Genomic DNA, 9,470 nt, shown 5'->3' with positions numbered 1-9,470 from the left:
AGGAGGAGGGAAGAGGAGAAGGCTGCCCTGGGGCGGGAACAAGGGAAGGGGACAGCCCAGTGGCCTTGGTCAGAGGGGAGGAGGCTGCTGGGTCGATGGTCCCACAAGAACCTCGCAGAGCCTGGAGACTCCATGTGGGGCCTGCAGAGCTGCTCCTGGCCTCCTCAGCCCTGCTCACTGCCCAGCGGCTGTTTGGATGAATCAGGGGTGAGTTGTGCTCAGGGGCTCTGACAGGACAAGAGGTAAAATGGGCCAGAGTGGCAGAGGAGACAGCCAGAGGGGTGGAGTCAGTGGACAGCAGGGGGACGGCCAGGGTGCAGGCGGAGGCCGGCTAGACGCTGGGCAGTCAGGCCCTGGCACGGTATGTGTGGGGGGAACCTCAGCTGGACCATCACGGGGGCACCCAGCCGCGCTGACAGCTCCCAGGCTGGTCCATACCAGGACGGTGGCAGGTCACCTACTGGGGGTGCCGAGGGGCCCCCGCCCAGCCCACCACCACCACCAACCCTTCTCAGACCCCCCAGAATGCTGCCCCCACCTGCCCACAGGCAGCTGGCAGCTCCTGCCCTCCCCGGGGGGAGGCCTCCCCTCTGGAGTCCCCTGGGCCCAGACGTGGGGGCAGTGCGGCCAGGGCCTGGGCCTGAGGGCTCTGCGTCTCCTGCCTTCCAGGGAGAAGGAGCTGCCTGGCCTCAGCCCCCATAAGGCCAAGGTGAGAGCCCATCCTGGGCACCAGGCAGGACGTGGGCGATGGTCTGGGGGCCAGCTGTCTGCAGACCCTGTCCCCCAGGATGTCCCTGTGGGTGTCTCCCCAAACCCCTTGTCCCAGCATTGCACGGGCTGCTGGGAACATGTGCCAGACCTGGAGCCACAGTCAGCAGGAGCGGCCTTGCGCCTTCCTGGCTCCTCTGAGTCCCCGCAGGGTGACCGGATACAGCACTGAGTGCCCCCCTCCCACAGCTGGAGGCTCATCTACTGCCCCCCCTTGTCCTTTTCCAGAAACATCACCAGGAGACCCAGCGCGTGGACAAGTGGCTAACAATGCTCAGGAAATGGGGCCACTACCACCACAGCGAGAAGGTGGGGCACTGGGTGCCCCCCGAAGACACTCTGTCCTGATGGAGCTGGACATCCTCAGTCTCCTCCTGCCCCCTCCCCGGGAGAGTTCCCTGCCTGGGGAGAGTCTGCTGCCAGAGCTGAAGCCTCCCCAGGCCCAAGGACGGCAGTGGGGGAGCGTCAGGTCAGGGCCACGGTCCCCTGCTTCTTGTGGGGGACGGGGCCCAGCTCTAGGGAGACCCAGCCTCTCCGCAGACACCGTGGAGCCAAAGCCAGAATCTTCTAGATGCCTCCCGCTCCCTGGGCTCCAAGGGGCAGTCCCGGGCCCGTCTCACCAGCACTGCCTTCCTTCCTGCAGCTGTGTCACCAGGTCTATAAGGGGGTCCTGCCCCAGGTGTGGGGACAGGTGTGGTTGCATTTGCTGGAGATTGAGAACCCAGAGAAATATCAGGTAGGGCCCTTCTACTCCAGGCAGACGCATGGCCCTCAGGGGAGGCCTGGGCAGGAGCCGAGGGGGACCCGGGGGGGAGGAGGGGAGGTCAGCTGCCTGGGGACCCGGGGTGGCCCCAGCATCTCCTGGTGCTTCTCCAACCCGAGGGCCCCGCCCACCTCCCTGCTGCCCCCACCTCGGTCCCACGGTTTCTGGAGCAGGGTAGGCTTGGGGTCCAGAGAGGGACAGGGCTGAGGGGCTCTGAGTTCCTGGGCAGGGTCAGTGTCGGAGTGATGGGAGCTGGCCCCCTGGACAGGCCTGGAGCTCCGAGGGGGGCCGAGCAGATGGACTGGGGCCACGTTCCTGCTGGACGAAGCAGGATGAGCCCTCGGTGGGGATGGGAAGGGGAGGACAGCCAGCCCGTGCTGAGCCCCACCTGGGAGGGCGGGCCTAGGGCTCAGGAGGGCACCAGGAGCAGAGGCCCCCCCAGACCTTCTCGGTTTCACCAGGTGCCCTGAGAGGGGCTGGTGCCCTGGGGCAGGTTTCAGGGAGCAGCCTCCCCGGGGGGAAGCTCAGGGCACAGCCTGGGGCTCAGTCCTGGACAGGCCCTGTGCTGGGAAAGGGGAGGAGCCTTGGGCTGACCCCTGGGAGCCCCTCCCCACCTGGGCTGACCCCCATGTCCCTTCCCCACCCACGACAGCTGAGCACAAACCCTCACACAGGCCCCACGGGCATGGTGGGCACTTGTGCCAACCCTGGCTTCACAGGATAAGGAAGTTTCTGCAGGACACACTCCCATGGTGGCCAGCAGTGCTCCCTGCTTAGGATGGCAGTTGGTGACAGTTTGGGTCTGTGTCCCTGACGCCAGCTCCTCCTCCCCGGTTCTCACAACAGGAAATGAAAGAGGAGGCCCAGGTCTCCTCCTGGGACATCAACAGAACCTTCCACAACCACACCACGTTCTGGGACCGCTATGGGGTTGGGTGAGGCTGCTGGGCATGTGGGGTTCTGAGGGCCCCAGGGGAGGCCTGGGGGCTTCTGGGTAGGGAACATGGGGTCTCCGAGGCCAGGGGGGAATGACAGCAGCAAACAAAACACTGCCGCATGTAAAGTACTTGGGATGACCTACGTACCCCCCACGTGCCCCCCACATGCCCCCTGGGGTCTCAGGGATGGGGAGACCACCAGGATGGGGCCTCCAGGGGTCACTGTGTGAGCTGAACCCCAAGGGGGTGTGGAGCTGCCCCATGAAGAGCAGGGGGCAGGGATGGGGGCCGTGGGGGGCAGTAAAGGGACCTGGGGGCCAGGCAGCATGGCCACAGCTGGACCACAACACACATGGACCCCATGAGGGTCGGACGGGTCAGGGTGACACCCACCCTCGGTGTTTTTATGTATTTCTGAATGCTGTGCATTTTATTTTAGACAATTTGCATTGTTTGTAAACATACATAGTATGATGACCCCCCAAATGCTGCCCCTGGTCCAGCCAGGGTCCTGCGCTGACCACACGGGGCCCCAGCAGCAAGTGTGTCACAGCAAACCCCAGACCTGGGGTCGACTTTATCTGTAGACGTCTCCATATGCATCTTAGAGAATGGGGATGCCCTATGTCTGCATGCCCCCCCATCCCCCCGACACCTTCCCAACACCGTCACCACAACATCCCCCTCATTCCACCACCCCCCACACCATCACCCTACACCATCGCCCCCCACATCATCACCCCCTACACCATCTCTCACAACATTCCCCCCGCGCCATCTCCCTCTCCACCCCCACACCATCTCCTACACCACCACCCCTGCTTCAACACCCTGCACCATCGCCCCCCAGTGCTATCACCCCCACACCATCCCCCCCACACTTCCACCCCCCACACCATCACCCTACACCTATGCCCCCCACGTCATCGCCCCCACACCATCCCCCTCACTCCACCCCCCCACACCATTACCCTACACCATTGCCCCCTGCGCGATCGCCCCCACACCAACCCCCCATTCCCCCCATCCCCAAGCCATCACCCTACACCTAAGCCCCCAGCGTCATCTCCCCCCACACCATCTCCCGCCACACCATCCGTCTCACTCCATCTCCCCTCACCCCTACACCATCTCCTCCTACACCCCCCGCCCATCACCCTACACCATCGGCCTCCACACCATTGTCGTCCTATAAGGATGTGGTACAGCTGCTTAGTATGGGACATGTTCAAGCCTCCCCTGGCTGCCTTGGGGTTCTCTGGACGGTCTGTTCCCATCAGAAGCCTGGGTGTCCTGTAGAGTCCCCAGGGGCCGCACGGGTGGGAGGGGAAGGCAGTGTGCCCCCAGACAGGGTGGGTGCAGGTGGATGGAGCGGAGGATGGAGCTCTGTCAGTGTGTAGCATGCGGTGGCCGGCGGTGTGTGTTGGAGCCCGGGACCCACAGGGGCTGACCTGGAGGGGCGCCAGAGACGGGGCTGAGGAGCCACCAGGCAGGGGTGCACTGGGGCTTCCTGGGGGGCCGCTCAGACCATGTCGATGCTCCTTCCTGCAAGGAACCTGCTAACCCCTGTGTCTCCCATGCCACCCTGCCAGGGCTGCTGGAGGCTGGCTCACCCTGGACCAGGGGTCACAGGTCAGCCTGACCCAGCTGTGCTCTGAGCTGCGGGGGGTGCAGACTCGGCCAGCTGTGCAGGAAGCCAGCGGGTGGCTTCTGGCAGAGCTGAGCAGGGCCTCACCCCTATACATCCCCAATGTGCTCAGAGATAGTGACAGCAGTGGTTCGCATCGTTGTATCCGTGTCAAACCTGCAGGAATGTTCCCTGCTCTTTTCACGACGGCTCAAATCTGGAAGCCCCCGAGATGCTCTGGGATGAGCAGGCACGGGGTCCCCCACAGAATCCAGTTCAGGGACACCTAGGAAGGCCTGTGGATGTGCTCAGTGCCACAGAGGCACCGGCTGTGTTTGCTGAGGGCATGCAGCCAGATGGGGGCTGCTGGTGTTCCCAGGACATGGGGAACAAGCCAGAGCAGGGGGAGGATAAGTGTCAGGAGCTGCCGGGAGCAGGCAGGGGGAGCACCTGGCTCCCAGGGGGGCATTCAGGGTCAGGGGCTGCTCCAGGGCTGGAGGAGGTGCTGGCAGCTCTGGGAGAGGCCAGGAGCTGCACACCCCACAGTGGGAGCTCCCACATGGAGGCACACGGAAAACCCCAGAATGCAGAGAAACCCCCAGCATGCTGTATGTGTGAGGTCGCTGCCTGTCACCATGTGCAGACCTGACCCCAGAGAATTGGCCCCCACTGAGGTGCCCCAAAGACCGCTGACCTTGCTGGGCAGGGGGCTAGACTGAGCAGAGCACCCTGCTGTCCCCCGTCCTGGGCAGCAAGCCCTGTTCCACGTGCTGTCTGCCTATTCCATGTACAACACCGTGAGTGTCCCTGCCCCCAGACCTCCTACCCCACGGGTGTCCCTTGTCCTGAGTCTTGGTGACCAACAAGACTCATAGGACCCCAGCTCCCACTGTCCTAAGATGCAAGGGAGGGTCTCTCTCCTCCAAGACCCAGGCAGGGGGCTGGGGTGCAGACCTCCCTGTGGGAGGGAGGGCACCTGAGTGCCCAAGTGCTGGGGCTGTCCAGGGCTCTCGGGTGCACTGCTGCTGTCCTAAAACTCGGGTCTGGACCATGAAGGGACAGCACTACTAATCAGAACCCGGCGAAGAGGAAGGCTCCCATCCCCTGAAGGGCATGAGGCTGTGGTTGACCAGAAGGCTGCTCCATGGTGCACTCCAGAAGGGTCTCCTGAGGAACCCCAGCTCAGATGCTCCACGGCTCTGTGGTGGTGTCATGCTCCTGCTTCCCTCGTGGGACCTCCCAGGGGCCACAGTCAGGCCCCCGACCTGCCCTCATGGTGGGGTCTCCAGACCTGGTGGGTCCCCTGCAGCCTGGCATGCGTCACGGAGGCCCCTCCTAGTCTGAGGAAGGGGACCCTGGTGCAGTATCTGCAGGGCTCGGTAGTGGGGCCATGTGGTGCTGCCACCTGCTCTCCTGCCCTCTGGGAGCCTCCTCTGGGAGCCTGGGCTGTGAGGGAGCCATGGGAGCCTGACGCCTGCGCAGGGAGGGCTCAGAGGGGGCCTTGGGGGTGGACACCCTCCATGGGGCTCTGGCTCTTGCAGGACATGGGCTACTGCCACGGCATGAGCCAGATTGTGGCCATCCTGCTGATGTTCCTGACTGAGGAGGATGCTTCTGGGCGTAGGCCCAGCTGATGACCGATGAGAGGCACACCATGCACGGTAGGGGCTGGACAGGCCACTGGATGGGATTGGAGCTCAGGAGAGCCTCCCTGCAGGGCTGCTCCAGCCGTGGGGCAGGCGGGGACCCCCACCCAGCCCGCCTCACCACTGGCAAGGGCACTGCCTCCCCGGGTGCCCCTCGGGGTCCTAGAGCCACGGCCACCGGCCCCACCATCTGCAGACCAGTCTTGCATTCCCACTGCTCTCTGAGCCTCCTATCTGGCTGCCTGCTCGCCCCCCAGGCCCCCCTGCCAGCCCACAGCCAGACGAAGCCCAGGGGGCAACATCTCCCCCCTCCTGGGTGCCCCCAGCCTGACTCCCAAGCCCCAGAGAGGACCATGCACACACATTACCATCCCTGTGGCCTGAACCCGCTGCCCCTCGGGGCTGGGGACCCGCCTGCCCCTGCGGGAGCCACTGCAGGAAAGAGGGTGCTAGGTCAGACGGGCCTGGTCCTCAGCCCAGGGCACCCAGCATCCACTCCACAGGGTCTCTGTGAGGATGAGGGTGCCCGGGCCCTGCTACCCCCAGCCTGGAAGACAGTCCTGCTCTCTAGAAAGAGCAGGTCCAGTCAGGGCTCAGAGGGCTGTGGGCACACAGGGGTCAGGGTGGGGGGGAGGAGGCCTCTGCCAGGAAACAGGAAACCCCCTCCCACCCCCGCCTGGTGCAGAAGGAAGCCCTGATCCCCGGTGCAGGAGGAGGCCTGGGGCCTTCTCAGGCTTCTTCATTCCAGGGTTCCCCAAACTGCTGAGGTTCCAGACCCATCACGAGCACGTTCTAGACAGCTTTCCCCAAGCTGAAGAAGCACATGGTAAGTAGAAGCTCCCCAGAAGCTCTGTCCTTGTGGCCCGGGGCAGGGGGGGCAGCCGGCACAGCCCTTCTGAGCTGCCCAGAGTTTGGGGTCACATTCCTCCTCCTGGGAGCCCCGGCGGTGCCCTCGGGGCTGGGCAGGGCCATGGGGAGTGTGTCCACCTGGCTCCACGGGGCCTCGGCATGGGGTCTGAGCACTTCCTGCCCTCCGCCAGGACGAGGGTGTGCACTGGCATTTACACCCCCAAGTGGTTCCTTCAGTGTTTCATCGACCTGGTAAGGCTACCCCAGGACCCCTGCTCCCTGACCTGCCCCCTGATCCTGGTGGTGGGGGGTGGCCAAGCTCAGCCCCACCCTCTAGACAAGCCAGGCCCAACCCTGGGGCCATGAGGCTGAGGCTCGCAGGCCAGACCCATCCTGGAGAAGCCCAGAGGGTCCCTGGAGGAGGGGTCCCTGGTCTCTGCCTCAGGGGGCAGATGGTCTCTGCCTCAGCTCCCCCAGGGAAGGCCAGGTCAGCCTGTGGTGTGAACGAGCCCTCGGCCCATTCTGCAGCCAGCCTGGGGTCCTCCTGAGGCGTGCTGCCATCAAGTGGGGGCAGAGTCGTGCCCCCCAGGTCAGAACCCAGAGTAGCCTGGAGCCCTGATCTCCCTGGGAGGAGTGCACACACAGGAGGGGCTGTGGGGCCTCATCGGATGCAGCCAGGGGGTGCACAGGAGTAAGTGAGCCCCTGGGAGCCCAGGTGTGCCCAGAGGGTGGGGGGGAGCAGGGTGTTGACCCTGTGCTCTGAGCAGCACCCAGGCCTGGTTGGGGGGTACTGCTGGACAGGTGGGTGGAACAGGGCTCCGTGAGAGGAGCAGCAGGCAGGGGCCTCCCCTAGCCATCGCACTGCCCACAGCACTCCTGGGCACAGCTGGACCCCCAGGGGCACAGGAGCCACAAGGCAGGACCCCTCTGGGTCTGACTCACACCCACTGCCCAGAACGCCTCCTGAAGTTGCCCCTGGAAGGTCTTTGGGAATTTCTGCAAGACTTGCTGGCCCAGCCCTGAGCCCTGGAGGGTGAGGTGGTGCTCAGACACCTTCGGGCCTCCATGACCCAGCTCCAAAGGATGAAGTGTAACCTGCCCTTCCTCCCCCCAGGTGGGCTCAGGATCCCGTTTCCTCCTGATTCAGCCTGCTGCAGCCACCCACAGTAGAGAGTGTCCCCTGGGCCTTCCTCCTCATCATTTGATGTCTCCTCTTCTGCTCCAGCTTCAGGAAACCAGGCCAGGGCTGGGCATGCGGGCACTCACTGCAGGGGCTAGGCACCAGCAGTGTGGAAGGCTGTGGATAGGGTCAGGCCAGGGGGGCCACATGGGAGGCATGAGGACCCCTGGGGCGCCCCAGCTGGAGACACACAGTCTGCTGGAGATGCTAACCCAGTTTGCCTCTTTCCAGCGGGAACTGACAAGTTCCCCAAGAGGCCCCTGGGCCTGGAGCGAGTGTCTCCAGCGCCCGGGCCTCTCCTCCTTTTTCCTACTGTTGAGACACTCCCCAGAGTGGATGAGCTGGTCTCCCCAGACTCAGCCACCCAGTCTGAGCCACCTGGACCCCCTCCCGGCCATGCCATCCTCAAGGCCGAGGAGCCGCTGCAGGAGGGAAGCTTCCCAGAGCCCAAGGCTGCACACCTGTGTCCGGGAACACTGGGGGCTCTGGTTCTGGCCCGGCTGCCCCCAGCCCAGGACCCCTCGCTGGCCTGCGGCTACTCCCCCAGCGATGGAACTCCCTCCTCATCCTGCCAGTGAACCAGGAGGGTGCAGGCAGGTGGCCCCTGGACATGGGCTTGAAGACAGAACACTGGGTCTCCTTCCCTTCGGCACCTGCCTGGGCCACCCCAGAGGCCACATGACAAACCAGGCCCTGGAACCCCCCTGGGACTCCCATCATGGGGTCCACCTAGCCCACTAAAGATGACACTGTAGGGCCCAGGACACCCTTCCTGCCCTGTGACCACTGCAGCTCAAGCCCCTCTCTGGGCAGTGACTGGCACAGCCAGGGCAGAGCCAGGGCAGCACTGAGTCCACTGCCCCAAGGCCCCGCTGCTCCAAGGCCCCCCACAGGCCTGGGGCCCTCTGACTTCTGCATCCACAGGGAAGCTCGATGCTTGTGGGCCTCTGGAGCAGAGCATGATGGTGAGTGTGGGGGCCCTGAGGCCCTGGCCAGCTGGCACCATGCCCTGCCTCATCTCACTGTCCTTTCTGGAGGGCGGCACCCCCACCCCACAGGACACAAGCCCCTGACCCAGAGGACCTGGGCCGGCCTCTCCCCGGGCACTGTCGGGGCAGGGTCGACATGAGCTCCCCCAAAGCCAGGATGAAGACTGATGGGTTCCAGCCTCCCATGGCCCTGGCCAGTCCTGGATTCTGCCCCAAGGCTGAGCGACCCCTCTCAGAGCAGTATGGCCTCCTGGGACCTGGGCATGCCCCACAAATCCAGGTCGCTGACCTAGGGCAGCACTGGAAATAACAGGAAACCCCAGGGCAGGGCCAGCAGGGACAGGCTGGTGGGCCCTACCCTCACCCACCCTAGGAGGCAGGCTCCTCCACATGCTGGGTCTCCAGCAGTCAGTAACCTGGCATCAGGGGGCCAGAGGCCAGGGTCCAGCTGACCTGCTGGGACCCAGCGCAGGAACCCATAAGCTGCAGGCCCAGGTCAGGTCTGCTGTCCTCAGAACTGCCTCTCAGGCCCCAACGTCAGGAAATGTGCCCCCACCCAGAGTCTGCACAGGCTCCCAGGTGGGGACTCTAGCACCCATACCCCCGTGTGATTTCTGCTTTCCCCTAAAGGACAGGAAGGTCTCCCTTCCCAGGGGAAGGCTCGCACCCTTGGCTCTGAGCCCCTGTCTGCTGTTGAAAGTTCAATAAAG

The 9,470-nt window shown here is 64.5% G+C and overlaps 1 long non-coding RNA gene across 2 annotated transcripts; it reads left to right on the top strand.

Annotated features, from left to right (window-relative positions):
* The first annotated feature begins 2,023 nt into the window (after window positions 1-2,023).
* LOC140606074 (uncharacterized) lies at window positions 2,024-9,470 on the top strand. 2 transcript variants are annotated; one of them, XR_012008510.1, is made up of 4 exons: window positions 2,024-2,466; window positions 5,638-6,568; window positions 6,783-6,843; window positions 7,706-9,470. It is a non-coding gene; the product is annotated as an uncharacterized lncRNA (long non-coding RNA). The 2 variants fall into 2 exon arrangements; XR_012008509.1 differs by having other exon boundaries at window positions 6,783-9,470.

The sequence above is a fragment of the Canis lupus genome, chromosome 16 (assembly GCF_048164855.1).
Source record: "Canis lupus baileyi chromosome 16, mCanLup2.hap1, whole genome shotgun sequence".
Classification (NCBI taxonomy): Eukaryota; Metazoa; Chordata; class Mammalia; order Carnivora; family Canidae; genus Canis; species Canis lupus.
The sequence above is the reverse complement of the archived record's forward strand: the minus strand, read 5'-3'. Positions and strand labels throughout refer to the sequence as shown.